The following is a 21,908-nucleotide window of genomic DNA, read 5'->3' as shown; positions in this document are numbered from 1 at the left end:
AGGAAACATTGTAACTATTTATTCTTCATTCTCAAATTTGTATTTACTGTCCTAGAGATTTTCAAATTCAAAGTCCTAAAAGTATGCAGAATATTTAAAAATGTATCTGTAATCGAGTATTTTTCCTTGAACAAAAATAAATCAGGCTCCGCAGCACATAAACCAGATCTTTCTATTTCTTCTTGGAAGATGTTGAGAAGAATTAAAATCATGTAGATGATCTTCTACGTGGAATTAATATAGTCATCTTCATACATATTATTACCAGCAAAGTTTTCAAGGTTTAAATTTTTTCATGAGACTGGCCACACACATTTGCATAAATCCTTTGATCCAGGGAATATGATCAAATCAACTAAATAAGTTAACATACCAACTTTTAACTCTTCACATCAAGGGTTGTCAAACTATTTCTCTGAAGTACCAGATAGTAAATGTGTTTGCCTTTGCATTCCAGACAGCCTCTCACAAGTACTCAGCTTTGTTCTGTAGAGACACAAAAGCAGCCAGAGGACTCTGCAGAATTAAACGGGCTTGGCTGTGTTCCAATACAGTGTTATTTACAATAACAGGCAATGAACTTTGGCCTGCAAGCCACAGTTTGCTGACTCATGCTTTATATCATTTTATCCCCTTCATTTCTTTTAATTTATCCTCTATCACGATGTCACAGCCTCGTACTGAAAATGCAGCAAAGCTGTGGCTACAGACCAATCATTGTAAACAAAGATTGCAGGGGAGGGGGAATGTGAAAATTTGTTTTAAAAATATGTACTAAATTAGTAATAGAATATACACTGAAAAACATTAGAGTTAATAGTCCTTTCCCCACCCTGCTGCTTGAGAGATCTTTCTAAAATGCAAATTTGATCTGGGAACTCTCTAGCTTAAAATGTTTTACCTGCAGCAGACAGCCAGCTCTTTAGCTTGTCACAATCGTCTCATCCCATGGCTGACCCTGTTTTCCTCCCAACTTCATCTCTTGCTATGTCTTCTTCTCACATTCTGTGCTCCAGCTACACGGAGGGAATCATAATTTCCATAGTGCTATGTGCATTCTGGCCTTCCAACACATGCACTGCTATTCACTGTGCTTGAAACCTATTAACAACACTGACCTTGCTAACTCCTTGAGGACTGAACTCGGGTGTCTCAGGTGACTTTTACTCCCAGCCTGTGCTATCAGAAGGTGACTATTTCCTTGTCTATTGACCCTGATAAATATTAAATTCTTGAAAGTTGAAACTGCATTTTTAAAAGCATGATGCCTAGCAATGGAGAACAATCCATAAGTAATTATTCAATCAATCAATCAGTCAATTAAATGAGCTTTCTGGGTCCCTCCACTTCATCCTATAAATATAATTGTTCCTAACAATAAGCAATCTCTTTTCTTTAGCATACCATCTATAAATGATACACAAACAACTAATAGAGAAATGAAAAAAAATTAGTTCAAGCAGTAATTTATATCCTATAAGCAGGGGGAAGTGTTGATAAAGTCAATTTGCATGCTTGCTTTAGCAGCACATATGCTAAAATCTGAATGATACAGAGATTAGCATGGTCCCTGTGAAAGGATAACCTACATGGGAAAAGAATCTGAAAAAGAACATATATATATATGTATGAAGTATGATGTGTTAGTTGTTCATTCGTGTCCAACTCTTTGCAGCTTCATGGACTGTAGCCTGCCAGGCTTCTCTATCCATGAAATTCTCCAGGCAAGACTACTGGTGTGGGTAGCCATTCCCTTGTCCAGGGGATCTTCCTGACCCAGGGATCAAACTTGGGTCTCCTGCATTGCAAGCAAATTCTTTACCATCTGAGCCAGCAGAGAAGCCCCAGATATATGTATATGTACAACTAAATCACTTTGTTGTACACCTGAAACTAATACAACATTGTAAATCAACTATACCTCAATATAAAATAAATTTTTTAAAACCGCTTTGCATTTACCACATAAGTAGGAATCTTTTCTCAACTGCTAATCATAAGAGAGCCAGGTTTTATATGAAGAGCAATTAAACATTTATAGGATCTACAGGAGACATGAACAGATGCTATTTAAAGACATCCAGAAGAAAAGACTACAGAAAAAATAAATTTGTGTTTCAGTGGGAAACTATGCATTAGACTTTAGCCTTTCATAATCTTTGCACTATTTTACAACTTTTATAATTGATGCACATGCACATTCTGTCTGGTCTGGAAGAGTTTCAATTGACCTCCCTCCATTCCTTTTTGTGCTGTGCTGTGCTAAGTTGCTTCAGTTCACTTCAGATCAGTCACTCAATCATGTCCGACTCTTTGCAACCACATGAATCACAGCACACCAGGCCTCCCTGTCCATCACCAACTCCCGGTGTTCATTCAAACTCACGTCCATCAAGTCGGTGATGCCATCCAGCTATCTCATCCTCTGTCGTCCCCTTCTCCTCCTGCCCCTTTAATCCCTCCCAGCATCAGAATCTTTTCCAATGAGTCAACTCTTTGCATGAGGTGGACAAAGTACTAGAGTTTCAGCTTTAGCATCATTCCTTCCAAAGAACACCCAGGGCTGATCTCCTTTAGAATGGACTGGTTGGATCTCCTTGCAGTCCAAGGGACTCTCAAGAGTCTTCTCCAACACCACAGTTCAAAAGCATCAATTCTTCGGCCAAGTTGCTTCAGTTGTGTCAAATTCTTTATGACCCCTAAGGTCAGTAGCCCGCCAGGCTGCTCTGTCCATGGGATTCTCTAGGCAAGAATACTGGAGTGGGTTGCCATGCCCTCCTTTCATTCCTTTTTACTTCATAGAAATTAGTGCCTTTTGACTTTTCCTATAAGCCAGTTACACCAACTACCTGATTCCCTCACTGAATGAGTAAAATAAAATCTTCAACACATGCTCACTTTAAAATCCTTATGAGAGTCATGATTTTACCTTTTCCAAAAAAATTATCTTTTAACAGTTTTGGAGGTTCCACTGAGATGCTCAGTGGATTTAGGCATCAGAGCCAGGAAAATTGCATAAGGAGAGAAGTGCACTCCATGGGCAACTTAGGCCCAGGTTAGTCTTCTCTTGGCTTCCAAAGGTAAACCCAAAATGGCAATAAAACTTTGCTTCCTCTGTGCTTTTCTAATTTTAAGTTGCCTCTCTACCAGTTTTACGTTTTGTGTTTGGATTTTGGGGGGTCAATACGTTCTTTCCCAGTAGTTGTTAGAAATTTGACTTCATGACCTGATCATTGATGATCTCTGTAAATGAAGTAATAATTAATAGAGAACCCAGATAACCAAGAGAAAGCAGAGAATCTGGCATGTGAGTCTTTTCTGTTTGTCTGTTTTGATACCTAATCAATTAAGAATTTTATGTCCATTCGTGAATTTTTTATTTCTGTGTTTACTCTTGACCCATGACTAAAATTTCAGATAGATGCTATAAGCTTTCTCCCTTTCTCTTTGTATATCTGTATGTCGCTATAATTTAGAAAGGCTTTTACCTCATATGTGAGGAGCCTGATGCGCTATGGTCCATAGGGTTGCAAAGAGTCAGACACTACTGAAGTGATTTAGCATGCAAAATTCTCAGAAAATAGGGAAATTGAAGTTCTCTTACTTTCAGTGTGGCAGATTTAAAAAGTATTCAGCTCAGAAATGTTTTAAGAGTTCACTTTCAAATAATTTAGTTAATGAGACAAGTTTAATATTACTGGTTTTATTTTTTGAAAGTGATGTCATCTATGATTTGTCATTATTAAGTAAAATACATAAGTATAGATGTTTACTTTACTTGAATATGTACTACCTAATCTTAAATAGATTCACTAATTAAATAAACTTACATTACTTCTACTTAATGTTTAAGATTATGAAAAACATAAATTTGTGTTTACCCAGATTAAATTATTATTCCAATAAATTTATGTCAATAATAATTATGTTTTGTCATATGTCAGATCAAAGATAATTTCTAAGAACTGTAGGTAACTTAAAACCTTGGAACGACAGTAACTTGAGTTAATTAATGGACATTCATTGGATAATTACTATAGCAGTATCTTAAGACAGTAAGATAAAATACTGAAATACTAATTATTAATCATAATTTCAAGTTAACATCCATTTCCTTCTTATTTTTATGAATCTGTCTCTTGAGTCGGTAATGAATGTGCTCATTTTTGCCCCTTGAGAAGCAAATATAAATGATGTGTGTGGTTCTAGAAAGCTGCGTTAGGTATGTTCATGGCCTCTGCAAATGTACTACAGAATGCTGGTGTGTGACAGACAATTATTCACTCCCCAATTTTTTTCTGTGAAATAGAAGTTAGCTGCTTTGGGTAAAAGTAATAACTGCTATATGGTTTACAGTATACTTAGGAGTCATAGCTTCAGAGAAATGCAGCTATGTATATACTATCATTTGGAGAGAAAAAGAGTAATTCTTTCCCAAAGGAGCTGGGCCTATGTGTTCTCCAACCCTCTCTGGGGTTCTCAAGCTTCTTGAGAACCCCAGATAATTAAAACTGTCTTTGAGATTTTCCAGAGGGCTCTTTTAAAGTCACAAAGATTTGTTCCTTCACCTTATAAAAAGAGACATGCAATAAAAAAAATTAGGTTTATTTGATATGCTATTGTTGATGAGTTATGTAAAAAGAGCCCTCAAATCAGAAAAGATGGTTAGCTTAATCTAGGTTAAATTTGTATGAGTGTAAGCTTGTTAATACAAACACTTCAGAAATTGAAATATAAATGTGGCATTTCTGGAGATTTGCTTATTCCCTCACTGTCAATAACATATTTCCATTTATCAGAGTCCTGGTGTGACTCTGCTTACTATCAGACAACAACAATGTAGAGTTATCATATAACTTATATAAGTTATATATATCATTATATAACTCTACAACAATGTAGGGTTATAATTTTAGCTATAATTTTTTATATACCAGTTTTATTGAGATATAATTCACATTCCGGACAATTCAACCATTTAAAGTGTATAATTCAGTGGTTCTTGGTATATTATACAACCATCAACACAGTCCATTTTAAAATAATTTTATCACCTTTAAACATTGTGTTGTAGTTGTTCAGTCACTAAGTCCTGTCCAACTTTTTGCGACCTCATAGACTACAGCACAGCAGGCTTCCCTGTCCTGCACTATCTCCTGGAGTTTGCTTATACTCATGTCCATTGAATTAGTGCTATTATCTAACCATCTGATCCTCTGCCACGCCCTGCTTTTGCCCTCAATCTTTCCCATCATCAGGGTCTTTTCCAATAAGTCAGCTCTTTGCATCACGTAATCAAAGTATTGGAGCTTCAGCTTCAGCATCAGTCCTTCCAATGAATATCCAGGGTTGATTTCCTTTAGGATTGACTGGTTTCATCCCCTTGCTGTCCAATTAGGTCTCAAGAGTCTTCTCCAGCACCACAATTTGAAAGCCCATTAACAATAATTCCCCATTTGCCTGCAACTCACCAACCCAGATTTGCCTATTCTGGACATTTCATATAAATAGAATCTTATAATATGTGATCTTTTGTAATTGATTTCTTCCTCTTAGTATCCATATTGTAAAATGTACCAACATTTCATTCCTTGTTATTGTCAGTTGTTACGCTGTATGAATATAACACACTTTACTTATCCATTCATCAGTTTGTGGGCACTTGGTGTGGTTATTTTATTTTTTGAATGCTGCTATAAATAGTTATAGGCTTCCCTGGTGGCTCAGATGGTAAAGTGTCTGCCTACAATGTGGGAGCCCTGGGTTTGATCCCTGGGTTGGGAGGATCCTCTGGAGTAAGAAATGGCAACCCACTCCAGTACTCTTGCCTGGAAAATCCCATGGATGGAGGAGCGTGGTAGGCTATAGTCCATGGAGTCACAGAGTCGGACACGACTGAGCGACTTCACTTTCACTTTTCACTTTCATGCATTGGAGAAGGAAAGGGCAACCCACTCCAGTGTTCTTGCCTGGAGAATCCCAGGGACAGCGGAGCCTGGTGGGCTGCCGTCTATGGGGTCACACAGAGTCGGACACGACCGAAGTGACTTAACAGCAACAGCAACAGCATAGATAAATATTAGAGATCCGAGTTTATATGTGGACATATGTTTTCACTTCTCTTGAATATATACCTTAAAGTAGAATTGCTAGGTTATATGGTAACTCTGTGTTTAACTGTCTTTATGATAACTGTATGTTTACCTGACAGACTGTTTTCCAGAGTGGTGGCTGTACCATTTTACATTACATACAGCTGTGTATGAGGATTCCAATTTCTCTACATCTTTGTCAATAGTTTCTGTCTTTTTGATTTTAGCCATCCTGCTGCTGCCGCTAGTCGCTTCAGTCGTGTCCGACTTTGTGCGACCCTATGGACTACAGCCTGTCAGGCTCCTCTGTCCATGGGATTCTGTCAGCAGGAGTACTAGAGTGGGTTGCCATTACCTCCATAGCAGGTAAAATCTTCCTGGATCAGGGATTGAACTCACCATATCCCATACATTAGCAGGCAGACTTGTAACCACTGGACCACTAGGGAAGTCCTTGAGAAATCTCCTCCAGGGGATCTTCCGGGCCCAGGGATCAAACCTGGGTCTCCTGCATTGCAGGCAGATTCTTTACCCCTGAGCCACCAAGGAAGTATCACTCTGTGATTTTGATTTACGCTTCCCTGATGGGTAATGATGTTGTGCATCTTTTCATCTGTTTATTGGCCGTTCTTATATCTTTTTTTTTTTTTTTTTGGCTCTTCTGGGTCTTTGTTGCTGTACGTGGGCTTTCTTTGGTTGCAGTGAGTGGTGCTGCTCTCTAGTTGCAGTGCTTTGGCTTCTCGTTGCAGTGGCTGCTTTCATTTTGGAGCATGCGCTCTAGAGGAGAAGTCAATGACACCCCACTCCAGTGCTCTTGCCTGGAAAGTCCCATGGACGGAGAAGCCTGGTGGGCTGCAGTCCATGGGGTCGCTAAGAGTCAGACACGACTGAGCAACTTCACTTTCACGCATTGGAGAAGGAAATGGCAACTCACTCCAGTGTTCTTGCCTGGAGAATCCCAGGGACGGGGGAGCCTGGTGGGCTGCCGTCTATGGGTCGCACAGAGTCGGACACGACTGAAGCGACTTAGCAGCAGCAGCATGCGCTCTAGACATGCAGGCTCAGTAATTGCTGCACACAGGCTCAGTGCTTTGGTGTACAGGCTTAGTTGCTCCATAGCAGGTAAAATCTTCCTGGATCAGGGATTGAACTCACCATATCCCATACATTAGCAGGCAGACTTGTAACCACTGGACCACTAGGGAAGTCCTTGAGAAATCTTTTTACAAATCCTTTGCCCATTTAAAAATTTGAGATACTTATCTTTTTATTATTGAATTGTAAGATTTCTTTGTGTAGTCTAGATACAAGTTCTTTATCAGATATACGTTTTGCTAACATATTCTCCCATTCCGTGGGTTGTCTTTTCATTTTCTTAATGGTGTCCTTTGAAGCACAATTGTGATGAGGCCCAACTCACCTAATGTTTTTTTGTCACGTGTATTTATGATGTTTTATCTAGGAAGCCTTTGCCTAACCCAAGGTTGCAAAGGTTTACCTCCTATATTTTGTTCCAAGAGTTTTATTGTTTTAGCTCTTATATTTAGGTCTATGTTCTATTTTGAATTAATTTTGTGTATAATATAAGAAAAGCATCCAACCTGATTGTTTTGTGTGTGGTTATTCAGTTGTTATATTTGAGAATGATGATAATTTAGTCAAGCATGACATGTACTTTTAAGCAAGTAACATTTTAGGCTTTACAAGCAAATGCTTACAAACCCTCCTGGGTACACTGGACTGACACTTTCACAGGATTCCCAGCCTTCCAGGTAAGTGTGGTAATTTACCTCCTGGTAGGCTCAAGAATCTTAGAATATTTGGGAGAACTGGAAAAGAGAGGAATTTTTCCACATTTCTAGGAAATGCAGGTGAAATCTAGGAGTGAGCTCTTACTTTAGTCTCCTAATCTCAGAATAGCACATGTCAAGAAGCTTTTAAAAGTCCATTCTGAAATTACTTATGAAAACTTACATTAAAGCAGATTTCAAAAGGCCTGCAGGGTGAAGAAGTAGTCTTATTGCCTCTGTATACTACCAGGGCAAATCTACTAAGACCAATCTTATTTTTGTAATCAAGAATAATCTTTTGAGATTATTTTTGATCAAAAGGGAAAATGCTGTAGAAAAAAAGTGTGTTTCAATGTAAAACTATACCATTATATGCATATACCTTAGCTTTCTGTATTAACACATGCCAGCCTTTCATAGTCTTTGAGCTATTTTACAACTTTTAAAAAATTGATAGACAATTATGTTCTGTTTTGTTTGATAGAGTTTCAATTGACTTCGTCTCTCAGGAAAAAAAAAAACACTTTTTCCTCCATTTGCTATTCCATTCCTTTACTCTACATAGATTGGTGCCTTTTGACTTTTCTTGGAACTAATATAACATTTGCCAGGATTCCTCATCAGATGAGTAAAGTAAAATCTTTAACACATGTTCATTTGTATATCTTCATGAGAGTCATGATTTTTACTTTTTTAAAAAAATTTATCTTCTAATAATATATTTCAGAATGGGATGGAGATAAAATCAAGTAAGAGAGAAAAGGACAATCAAAATGTATAGGTTTTGAATGTGTCTTATTTGAACAGTGTATAGATAGTATGCAAAGCCTCAAGGAGGTTGACCTTTACCAAAGTGATAAAACCAGAAAATGAGGGTGACATAAAGATAAAGGATAAACAATAATTAGGGCTTCACTGGTAACCCAGCTGGTAAAGAATCCACGTGCAAAGCAGGAGACCCTGTTTTGATTCTTGGCTTGGGAAGATCCCCTGGAGAAGGGATAGGTTACCCACTCACATTTTCTTGGGCTTCCCTGGTGGCTCAGATGGTAAAGAATCTGCCTGTAATGCAGGATACCTGGGTTAGATCCCTGGGTTGGGAAGATCCCTGGAGGACGGCATCGCAGCCCACTCCAGTATTCTTGCCTGGATAATCCCCATGGACAGAGGAGCCTGGCGGGCCACAGTCCATGGGGTCACCAAGAGTCAGACACAAGTGACTAAGTGCAGCACAGCACAAACAATAAGTAAAGAAAAGGGTTTTTTTTTTTTTTTTTTCCCACCAGGTTGAGACCTCTGGTAAAGATGTTACAATGACCAAAACCACATGAATGAATGTTCAATCCCATAATAGTCTCAAACTTCTAAATAAAAAAACCAAGAACTACCTTTTCTTATCTAAGAGAATGGCCAAAATTTAAAAGTGATACTGTCCAGAGCAAGTAAGGGGTGGCAGGAATAGGTTTGTTGTTGTTTAGTCGTTCAGTCATATCCGACTCTTTTGTGACCCCATGGACTGTAGCCCACCAGGCTCCTCCATCCATGGAATTCTCCAGGCAAGAATACTAGAGTGATTTGCCATTCTCTTCTCCAGGGGAATCTTCCCAGCCCAGGGATCAAACCCGGGTCTCCTGCACTGGCAGGTAGATTCTTTATCATTGAGCCACCTGGGAAGCCTAGCAGGAATAGGTACACTTCTGCTTTGTAAGTAAGTTATAAACTCTTTATGTGACTGTTTAGTAATATTTGTTAAAAACTTGCCTGGAAAATGCCATGGACAGAGGAGCCTGGCAGGCTACAGTCCATGGGGTTGCAAAGAGCTAGACATGACTTAGAAACTGAGCATGCACACACGTACCTTTTAACCCAGCAACTCTACTTTTAGATATTTAATCAGTTAAAGACTGGCAAAAGTATATGATAATATATATTCAGGACATTTATTTCTAGTAATGTTATAATAGAAAATTTCTGGAACACTCTCCATTTCCATCAATAAGGGGTTACTTCAGAACAGAGTACATATAATAATGTAGTTTGTAAAAATTATATGGCAGAAAGTGAAGAGGAACTCAAAAGCCTCTTGATGAAAGTGAAAGTGGAGAGTGAAAAAGTTGGCTTAAAGCTCAACATTCAGAAAACGAAGATCATGGCATCCGGTCCCACCACTTCATAGGAAATAGATGGGGAAACAGTGGAAACAGTGTCAGACTTTATTTTTCTGGGCTCCAAAATCACTGCAGATGGTGACTGCAGCCATGAAATTAAGGTGCTTACTCCTTGGAAGGAAAGTTATGACCAACCTAGATAGCATATTCAAAAGCAGAGACATTACTTTGCCAACAAAGGTTCATCTAATCAAGGCTATGGTTTTTCCAGTGGTCATGTATGGGTGTGAGAGTTGGACTGTGAAGAAGGCTGAGCGCCCAAGAATTGATGCTTTTGAACTGTGGTGTTGGAGAAGACTCTTGAGAGTCCCTTGGACTACAAGGATATCCAACCAGTCCATTCTGAAGGAGATCAGCCCTGGGATTTCTTTGGAAGGAATGATGCTAAAGCTGAAACTCCAGTACTTTGGCCACCTCATGCGAAGAGTTGACTCATTGGAAAAGACTCTGATGCTGGGAGGGATTGGGGGCAAGAGGAGAAGGGGACGACAGAGGATGAGATGGCTGGATGGCATCACTGACTCAATGGACGTGAGTCTGAGTGAACTCTGGGAGTTGATGATGGACAGGGAGGCCTGGCGTGCTGAGATTCATGGGGTCACAAAGAGTTGGACACGACTGAGCGACTGATCTGATCTGATCTGGTGTGTATGTATATATATATATATATATATATATAAAGTAGTTATCTTAGAGAGCTGCAACTAGGGAAGTCCACTACACATTTTCTGTTTATATGTTTGTATTACTTTTGTAACATCCAAAAATAATGTAGTGAAAATTTAACTGTAGGAGAATCCAAGCTTTTAAACTTGAGGCAGTATCTTTTCCGCTATTATGTAATGGACCATATCATACAAATTAGCTCATCTTTTCAATGCTTCATTGGAAGCTTATCAGCAGGAATGGGGAGGGTTGTACAACAGCTTTCTGAAATTGACCTACACGGAATGAAGAGAGGTCATTACTCTCAGAGGATTTTTCTGTGCATGTGCACAATACTCAGACTAGGATTTAATAAAGATCCATACACCCTGCCCAAACCAGTCATACCGTTTACTTTAACCAACTCCTTGTCTTTGGGCAAATAACCATGAGGAGTTTACCTAAATGATTTTGAATAACTTATGGACTATGGAATGTATGTATGTGTATGTGTATATATATGTGTGTATGTGCTGTGCTCAGTCACTCAGTCGTGTCCAACTCTTTGCACCCCATGAACTGTAGCCCACCAGGCTCCTCTGTCCATGGAATTCTCTAGGCAAGAACACTGGAGTGGGTTGTCATTTCCTACTCCACATATGTGTGTGTGTATATATATATATACACACACGCATATTTTTAAAATTAAAAATGACTAGTTGTCTTTTGACTGTAGTACCCAGTGAAGAACTAAGTTGCTGGAAGATGAATTAATGCCAAAAAATCTGAATATGCATTATGTAAATAATCACTTCCAAGTGAATATAATACAGATAGAATCAATATATCTTAAAAAGTTATTGGTGGAGTTAATTGATTGATTTCAAAGTGCATATACTCCCAATTTCAAAACAGGCTAATTTGAAGCTGACCCTTCAGTAGATACATAACATAATATCACTTTAAGAATTTAGATCGTAAGTTACACTAAAGTGCTATAGGAAATAGATTTGGTCAGGCAACCAAACCAATGTCACGGTTCAGTAACCATAAATACCATGGCAAATAATAGTAATTAACATTTACCATAGCCTCAGTGCATTGAAATTACTTCTGTCAGTTATACATCTGAGCAACCCAGTGACATAGGTTATGATTATCCTGGTTTAACAGGAGGTAACTAGGGGCACAGGATGAGAAAATGATTGATTCCAGATAATCAGTATGCAGATCAATCTTCTGGAGGACAGCTCCATATGTATTGATTTTGCAAAGCCATATTTTGGAGCCTTCTACTTATTGAAAAGAATTTTAGCGAAATAAATCAAACACAGACAGGTATAAGTCCCTCAACAAGGCTGTATATGTAAAAGAAATAACATAATAGACTTAACCAGGTTCCATTCCAAATTTGTTTGTTTGTTCAATATGTATAGTTTCCAACTGTTTTCTATTTACATTTAAGCTACAACAACAGACAATAGGAATATTGTGAAATAAAAAGCATGCGACCAGACTGTTTAAACTTCTTGTCAATGGTGGTGTGTAACTTTGTCATCTGTGGTTAATTCTCACATTGCTCAGGACTGGGCTCTGAACATAGTAACCAGTGAATCCTACTGACAGATCAAGATTACAGTAGGTCACAAAGGGATATTGGAGACTATTTCCCAGGAGGTGCTCAACAAATATTTATCTGTTGTATTATCTTCTGTGGAGGCCACAGAAGCTACGCCAATAATAGGTGGCACTTTCAGGACAATAATTCTTAAGAAAAAAAAAAGTTTCGTTTTTTTCCCCTTCATGGTTGGTTATCTAAATAGTTAAATATAGCCTCTTTTGCTATGGTACTTGTCCACCACCCTCCCCCTTAGAGAAACTGATTTCTGAATAATTTCTCTTGTACATGCATTTTAAAGGTGTGTAATTAACTGGTAACAGGTTGTTAGGTAGCTGATGAGGTGTGAACCAGTCACTAATTTGTTTTCTTTATTTACAACTTTCCTTGCACTTGAAGATGACAGCGCGGTGTTTTTCATTCCCTGCTTACTTCACCGGATTAAAAAGTGATTTGTGAAGCCATTTTTAATTCCTCAAATTCCATTAAAAAGGAATATCCAGGGGAGTCTTAATCAAGACATAATAGGCACTAAAATGTGATCACACAACAGCACTTCTAATGTGGCCCTATCAGCTAAAATGTTAAGGGATTGCCTCCAGTTAAGTGAATTCAGCCCTAACATCGACCTACAACTTCTGGAATAACCCTTATGCATTTGGCACTGGCTTTGTTGCGAATGTTTGCAGCTAACATGCTTCATTGTTTTAGAATTTATCACACGATCCACAGGGACAATTTGTTACAAAAGTATTATTATTGTATTATCACCAAAATAGTTTGCTTTTCCCTTCAAATTGCCTTGCCTTCTATTCAATATTAGATTTTTAAAAATCAGTTTGGGAAGAAATTAAAATAGAAACATAATGGAATGAGAATTGCTAAAAATACAAGGCTGAAATATTGAAAATGCAGCTAAAACAGAAATAGCTAAGTGTAGAGTCAGTAGGTAACCAAAAAAGGTAATTTGGGACCAGGGAGAATATTGTTATTAGATAACTTTGAAAATAAATAAGAATAAAAACTCTGTCCTGGCCTTTAAAAAAATATAACCAGAAAAGAAGTTATAGAATATGTGAAAACATATGTCCAAAATACCCGTAAGCCTTGGATAGACAGTTAACCAACATGCAACAAAGCATAGATGTTAGTTAAATGGTAACATTCCCTGTTTTACTTGTCAAAGCTACATCAATATTTCCATCTAGAACACTGTAACTTTCAGGATCTATTTCTAGATGCTGCTATGTCCTGGGGGCATCAACTCCAGAAGCTGCTATGGTGATCACTTTTGTATGATATCAACAGCCAATGTTTTTTGAGTTTTTGATTTATAGCAGGCATTTGTGGTTTTTTATCTTTTTTTAAAAAAATTATAAAACATTTTATTTGACCAAATATATTCAAAATATCATTGGTTTAACTTATGCTAATATAAAATTATTAATAAGTTATTTTACATTGTTTTCCAACTAAATCTTTGAAATCCAATATGAGTTAACACTCATATTGTTAACTGACCTCATTTCAAGTGGACAGCAGCACAGTATTACAGAGTGTCTTAGTGGCTCCCAGCAGGAGATGGTCCCCTGGCCAGCTACCTAAAACAACCCAGCTGCTCTCCTACCACATTACTTATTAATATTTTGTTCTCTTTACAGCCCTCACTAATACCTCAAATTATCTTATTTCCTTGTGTATTCTTTGTCCCTTAAGACAAGGACTCACCTTGAATGGTGCCCGGAACAGCATAGGCTCTCATAAGTGCTCAATGTACACTGTCCCATCTCCTCCAGAAGGGGACAACAGAGGATGAGATGGTTGAATGGCATCACAGACTCAGTGGACATGAGTTTGAACAAGCTCTGGGAGTTGGTGATGGACAGGGAAGCCTGGAGTGCTGCAGTCTATGGGATGGCAAGGACTTGGACACAACTGAGGGACTGAACTGAACTGAACTGTACACTGTCCCTGACTGAATCCATGTTCGGTCAGGCCCCTGGATCCCCTTACCCCCCTGGAGCTGCTCCTTGGCACACGTGGCCCACCCCCCTCCCTTCTTTCTCCAGGTCCATTTCCAGAGTATGGATCATGGAGCTCGTGTAGTGGAGCTCTGCCAGAAGACCTACCGTGACTTCCTGTAGGCTCTGCATTAAGTTCTTTATGGTATTAATTCATTGAATCTCCCCAGTGACCCCATGGATAGTACCTTAGGATGCTTATTTTATAGATGCAGGAACTAGGGCACAGTTTTACAGTTAAAAGTAACTTGCCTAAGGTTACAGAGTGTTGGGGAAATATAATTAAAATGAAATCTGCCGACCAAGAAAATCTTCCCATAGAGGTTAGAAGAGAAAGAAAACAGTTTTATTATCGAATAAGCATCAAACCAGAATGTGATGCACATCACAGGCAATCTGCTAACAAAGACAGAGCAGGTCTTATCTTTTTTACCCCTTTTTTGTAGTCAAACAGATACAACCATGACATACATGTTCTCAAGATAAATAATAGCTAGTCCTCAAGTAAGAGGCCTAGATAGTTTCTTTTGTGACACATAATTCATCTTAGATGTATCTAGGGATACTTAGATGTACATTGGGATGACCATCCATATTAACTAATTGATTTTATTCAAAGGAAACACAAACCTCTTATATTTTTATGACAGGAGAGTTTTGCAACTTGGAGCAAAGTGCCTAAATAAGGCATGCTTGCACCTTTCACAGAAATAAGGAGATAGTGGTGCTATCTCTCTCTTTTTTTTTAAATTTCATATTATTTTTCATTTATTGCCAAAACTTTGCACATGATGTTATCTTATATATTTATTTTCTTAAATTTTTATCGGAGTATAGTTACCTTATTATATTAGTTTCTGCTGTGCAGCAAAGTGAATCAGCTATACATATACATATAACCCCTCTTTTTTGGACTTCCTTCCCATTTAGGTCACCACAGAGCACTGGGTAGAGTTCCCTGTGCTATCCAGGAGGAACTCATTAGTTATATATCTTATACATAGTATAAATATATGTGTGAGCCTCATTTTCCTAATCCATCCCACTCCATCCCCCCCTTTTGGTGTGCTATCACTTAATATTTACATTTCACATGGATGACTCCTGGTCCTTCAGAAAGGATTACTAGATTGCAAAGCTGACAAAAAGCATCAGTTCAGTTCGGTCTCTCAGCATGTCTGACTCTTTGAGACCCCATGAATCGCAGCACTCCAGGCCTCCCTGTCCATCACCAACTCCCAGGGTTCACCCAGACTCACGTCCATCAAGTCAGTGATGCCATCCAGCCATCTCATCCTCCGTTGTCCCCTTCTCCTCCTGCCCCCAATCCCTCCCAGTATCAGAGTCTTTTCCAATGAGTCAACTCTTCGCATGAGGTGGCCAAAGTAGTTTTCAAAAAGATTTTTATATATTTCAAATAGAGGAGAAAGTACTTGTGATTAAAAGTTTTCTAAAGTAAATGCCTTAAAAAGAAGAGATGAGAAAAATTTATTATTTTTAAGTGGAAGAATTAAGTCTCTTATTTTTAATTTTTATTTGTCCTTTTAATAGCTAGTATGTAGTAGAATTAGAGGTCAAGCCCAGTTAGTGTGGTGTTAAAGTCCTTTTTTAAAATTATGTATTATACTGCCTCTATAAACTTCCTACTTGAGAGGAAATGGGCTGAGATAACTCATACATTCCTTCAATGGCTTTTTATTGAGCATCTACTATGTATTAGGCATTTTGCTAGGAATTAAGAATGTAATTATGGATAAAACAGGTGAGAGTTTTATCCTCATGAAACTTAGGTGGAGAGACCTATATTAAACAAGTAGTTTTCCAAATAAAACAAAATTATGGAAATTGAGAAGAATGAAAACTATGAGGTGTTTTGAAAGCATCTGACAGAATTTGAGCTAGCCTAGGTGGTCTGGAAGGCTGTTTAAGTTCAAAATGGAAAGTTTGATGAAGAGGAAAGGAAGACAATAAAGAGTTGATTTGAAGTTTGGAGTATTAAATAGTTTGGGAAGAATAAGATGAACAAGTAAGTATGCTCTAATCATTGAACACTTATTCTGCCAGAGTGAAACAACTCTTGATACAAAATATCATGTCCTTGTCTTTGATTGATTACACTGTTTTACAGCTTATAGAGAAAGCAGTTAAATTGTAGAAAATGAAAAAGGATAACAACACAAATGTTTCTTGTCCATAATATTGCAAGTGATTTTTTTTCATTAAAATCCAAATAAATTTTGTCTGGTAGAGTTACAGTTGATTTCCACCCAAAATATTACATTTTACTGCCCTATAAAATATCGTGTTTCCCAGGTGGTAAAAATCCGCCTGCCAATGGAAAAGGGGCAGGAATTACAGATTCAGTCCCTGGGTTGGGAAGATCCCCTAGAAAAAGGAATGGCAACCCACTCCAGTATTCCTGCCTAGGAATTCCCATGGACAGAGGAGGCTGGTGGGCTATAGAGTCCATGGGGTTGCAAAAGAGTTACACACAACTGAGTGACTGAGCACAACCACACATAGAATATTAACCAATTTGTATTTGTTGACAAGTTCATTTCAGAATTTCTGGTAGCCTCTATGTGTCTGTACTTTAAAAAAATGTTTGAGCTGGTTTTAACATCTTACTAGTTCCTTTCCCAATCAATGAGTTAAAATATTTGACATGTATTCATTGTGTATTTACACTTATAATTCTACCTTTTTGAAAATTATAATTTAGCAAGTGTTGGTGTAAAGTTTGATATCATAAATTCAGGCAAGGGCTCTTCCTGGTTTGACAATGAAAAAAATAACCTATGGAAACCACCTAACTCAGATGGAATCTGAACCCAACCAAAACCCAGACTGGGGCTCGAACCCACTGTTTTTTAGTTAAAAATCACACACTTGGTCTCAGGACTTAATGAAGCTCAGGTTATGTCTCACTACAGAAGGAATTCAGCTAGAGGCAAAATGATAGGAAGGGGATTTATTTAGAGACATACGTATTCCATAGACAGAATAACATCTGTGTCAAATAACACAGAATAACACAGAATGTCATCTGTGTCAAAAGACAAGAGTGGCCCTGGGAGAAGCACACTCTACAGACAGAGTGGGCCATCTCAGAAGGCGAGAGCCCCCAGTAAACGGGGTGGTTAGTTTTTTATGGGCTGGATAATTTTATAGGCTAATAAGTGGGACTTCCCTGGTAGCTCAGCTGGTAAAGAATCCACCTGCAATGCAGGAGACCCTAGTTCAATTCCTGGGTCGGGAAGATCCTCTGGAGAAGGGATAGGCTATCCACTCCAATATTCTTAGGCTTCCCTGGTAGCTCCAATGGTAAAGAATCCTCCTACAATGTGGGAGAACTGGATTTGATCCCTGAGTTTGGAAGATGCCCTGGAGGAGGGCATGGCAACCCACTCCCAGTGTTCTTGCCTGGAGAATCCCCATGAACAGAGGAGCCTGGCAGGCTACAGTCCATAGGGTCACAAAGAGTCGGACATGAGACACTGAGCAACTAAGCAGGACACAGCAATGAGTGAGAATATTATTCCAACTATTTTGGAGGAGGGCTGGAGATTTCCAGGAATTGGGCCACTGACCACATTTTGCACTTTTATGTTCAGCCTTAGAACTGTCAAGTTGCTAGTGGATATGTCATTTAGCATGCTAATATATTACAGTGAGCATATAATGAGGCTCAAGGCTTATTGGGAGTCAAATCTTCCACCATCTTGTGCCTAACTGGTTCTAACCAGTTATGTCATATCCTCAACAGCTATGTCCTTCTTGAAAAGGTTGTGCCCTGCCTCCTCTCCTGTTTCACTGTGACCATATTTTCATTATACGCCTCTGTGTAGATGTCACATGAAATGTACATCAATCCTTTAACCCTCCCCCTCAAAATGCTACTCCAGGAGCTTTTTCTTTAACCCTAAAGAAATTCTAAATTTAACATGACTCAAGGCGGTGGTGGGGAGGGGGGTGAACAAATAAACCAGAAAGAAAAAAATAAGCCATACAAAAAATAAGGAGCAGACATGGTACATATCAATGTATCAGCTGGAATTCTCCAAGTTGTACCTCTGCTCTCTCTAGGAAAAGACATTTTTCTTAACTTTTTATTTTATACAGGAGCTTAGCCAATTAACAATTTTGTGATAGTTTCAGGTGAACAGCAAAGGGACTCAGACATACATATACATGTATCTGTTCTCCCCTGAACTACTTTCCCATCCAGACCACCACACTGAGCAGAGTTCCCTGTGCTATACAGTAGGTCCTTGTTGGTTATCCATTTTAAATCTAGCAGTGTGTACATGTCCATCCCAATCTCCCTAATATTGCTTCCCCTCATCCTTCCCCCCAGCAACCATAAATTCATTTTGTAAGTGTGTAAAGTTTGTTTCTGTTCTGTAAATAAGTTCATTTGTATCATTTTTTTTTTAAGATTCTCCATGTACAGGATGTCATATGATATTTCCTCTTCTCTGTCTGACTGACTTTATTCACTGTGTCAATCTCTAGGTCCATCCAGTTCAGTTTCAATTCAGCGCTCATTCGTGTCCAACTCTTTGTGACCCCATGAACTGCAGCACGCCAGGCCTCCCTGTCCATCACCAACTCCCAGAGTCCACCCAAACCCATGTCCATTGAGTTGGTGATGCCATCCAGCCATCTCATCCTCTGTCATCCCTTCCTCCTCCTGCCCTCAATCTTTCCCAGCATCAGGGTCTTTCCATCCATGTTGCTTCAAATAGCATTATTTCATTCTTTTTAATGGCTGAATAATATCCCATTGCATATATATACCACATCTTTATCTATGCCTCTGTTGATAGACATTTAGGTTGCCTTCATGGGAAAAGACACGCTTGGCTCTATCATCTGGAGAATATTGTTGTATGGGTTGTGGCAGGAGTTTTGCTTATTTTTGTTCTCTGTTGTTAGGAAAGCCTAGTCTATCGGATGGGTCTATATTCGATGGCTAACTCCACACCTCCAGGTTGATGTGAAGGTGTAGGCATTTGTCTCTTACTAAATGGAAAGTGTACCTCAAAACGTTGGCCTGCCTGTGCTATCCTAATTCTTAGCATTGAAATCAATCCTATTTTTAAAAGGTAATCTTGTTTTAAATTAAATGGATTCCACGTTGGACATACTTGAGTATAAATTAATTACTAACAAGCCCCAGTAACTTTCTTGAGGTCACGAGGCTCTTTTTCTGCCTCCACACAAGTCCTCCACCAAGGCAATCATCATGATTATTGTTCCCTTTGCCAATTTTCAATGGGGACCAGCAGTGGAAGCCAAAGATACCCCTCTCTTATCACACCCATGAAGATACATCTTTTAGGGGGGGTGTGTTTTGGATGTGATTTTTAAAAACTGTTGTCCCCCCAATCTGATATGTTTTGCCAGCAAATGAATCCCACTCTTAAGAATTTCTAATCTATAAGAATAAAACCCAAGAGAGTGGATGTATGGAACTGAGGGGGTGGAAACAGTGTGAAGAGAGGGGAGGGGGTTTAAAGATGGAGTGTTGCTCAGAGAGGGTAAGCCTGGACAGGACATCCAAACGTAGGAGGCTCGGTGGTCCCTGGAACCCGGGAGACGGAGAGCATGTGGAGAGAGAAGGCCTGTCGAGCATCCACAACCTAGTGAACCCACTTTACACTTTCAGCCTGAGCTGGCCGGGTTCATTCACGATTAGGAGAAGCATATTCTGTGGACTTACATGGAGAAGAAATCCGTGTCTTCCTGCATCTGCAAGTTTTCCTGAAAAGGAGAGTCTGTAGCCTCCTCAGACTCAGACTTCAGACTCTGAGACTTCTCAGCCTTCACAGACTGCCAGTGGGGTCAGTGGCTCAAAATAGTCTCAGCCATTTTTCTCATTAATGTGTTCTTTCAATACCATTTTCTTTTCTTATCGCCTCCTCTCTAAAAACTTTTCCAATTTACTCTTCTGAGAGAACTTTATATCTTTGTGGCTATTCGATACTGTCCTTACATGCACTTCTTATGAAATCTGTCTTGGTTTGCAGGGACTTGGAAAGAATGGGATACCTGGAGAAAAATTGCCACAAACTAAGATACAGCTCAGGACAAGAGCCCTACTTCAGTTTAGAATATGGTGCTGGACTTGTTGACAGTATCAACGATACATTTAAAATCTGCAAAACACTTTACCAACACACCCACCAGCTTTTGTCCAAATGCCAAAGAAGAAAATAACAAAATGCCTTTCACAGAAAGGCATTATAAACACGATGGCGTTCAGCCCTGTTGCCATTTATTTCAGGCTGCTCAATGTTAAACCCTATTCATCTTCTTCTAGGAAGGGGCATTAGTAAATTGCATCAAAATGATTCCAGACTATCAGTCAGACTGGTTGGCCTGAACTCTCAGAGCAGTTAGACAAGTGATCATCTGCAATGTTATGGTGGCTTCTTATTATTTATTATGTCAGCCACGGGGGGAAAAGTGCCCAGAGATTTGCATTCACAGCAGTATGTGATCACATCTCCTCTTGTATGAAGAATTTCAAGAGGAAGATGATCACCTTGAAGTGCTTGATTGTAAGAAAAAGGTGCGTGTCTGTCATTAGTCGCTCATAATTGTTTTGGGTTAATTTTCTGCTGCAGGTGTTTTTAAGCATTCTGCTTCACATTATTCCAGATGTGTAGTTTCAGATTTTAGTGGAAACAACACAATTCAAAGCACATTCAAAGTATTTTAGTGACTAGAGAGCAATTTTAAATTCTGTTTACCTATGCTTTTTAGAAATGCTAGAAAAAAGTAATTATTCTCTGACAGACTGTTTCACATTCTGTCAAGAATGCTCAAGAAGAAAGGGCAGTTTCTTCTCATTTGTTTCTAAACAATCAAATAACGACTGTTCACTTATTTTGCTGTCTAGTCTATATATACATATTTATATACATAGTATTATGTGTGTGTGTGTGTGTGTGCGCGCGTGCGTGTGCATGCTTAGTCACTTTAATTGTCTTCAGTGGATTCTTTGCGACCCTATGGACCGTAGCTTGCCAGGCTCCTCTGTTCATGGAATTCTCCAGGCAAGAATACTGGAGTTCCCATGCCCTCCTCCAAGGGATCTTCCTGACCCAAGGATTGAACAGCATTTCCTGTGTCTCCTGCATTACAGGCAGATTCTTTACCCACCGAGCCACCTGGGAAGCCCATACCCATGTGTATATATGGCTAAAAATGTGAATGCTTTTAGATATCTACCATTTCAAATGTTTAATTAACCATGTACATCATCAGATATAAATCTTACTTGTGAATATAACAAATGTCCATTATTTAGGTTCTTTAGTCTGTTGATATCTTTGCTTTATTGACTGGTTGCTACAATTTGAAGAACATTTAAGGATGTAAGGTACCTGTGGATGGGAGGCAATTAAATTTCTCCTCTCTAGTATTGCATGAACTGTTTCAGGCTACAAGAATCCCATTTGCTAGATTACCTTTTCTAATAGACTTCCCAGTACCCTAGAACCAAGGTTAGTTACATTTCAAGGAGTGAATGAGAACACTGAAGAGTATTGTTAGAAGTCTAAAAA

At 38.8% G+C, this 21,908-nt stretch overlaps 1 pseudogene; it reads left to right on the top strand.

The window, feature by feature from the left end:
* Window positions 1–1,515: 1,515 nt before the first annotated feature.
* Window positions 1,516–1,616, top strand: LOC112586679 (annotated as a pseudogene).
* Window positions 1,617–21,908: the final 20,292 nt, after the last annotated feature.

Source organism: Bubalus bubalis, chromosome 8 (genome assembly GCF_019923935.1).
Source record: "Bubalus bubalis isolate 160015118507 breed Murrah chromosome 8, NDDB_SH_1, whole genome shotgun sequence".
Taxonomy (NCBI): Eukaryota; Metazoa; Chordata; class Mammalia; order Artiodactyla; family Bovidae; genus Bubalus; species Bubalus bubalis.
This window is presented reverse-complemented; position numbering and strand designations above follow the sequence as displayed.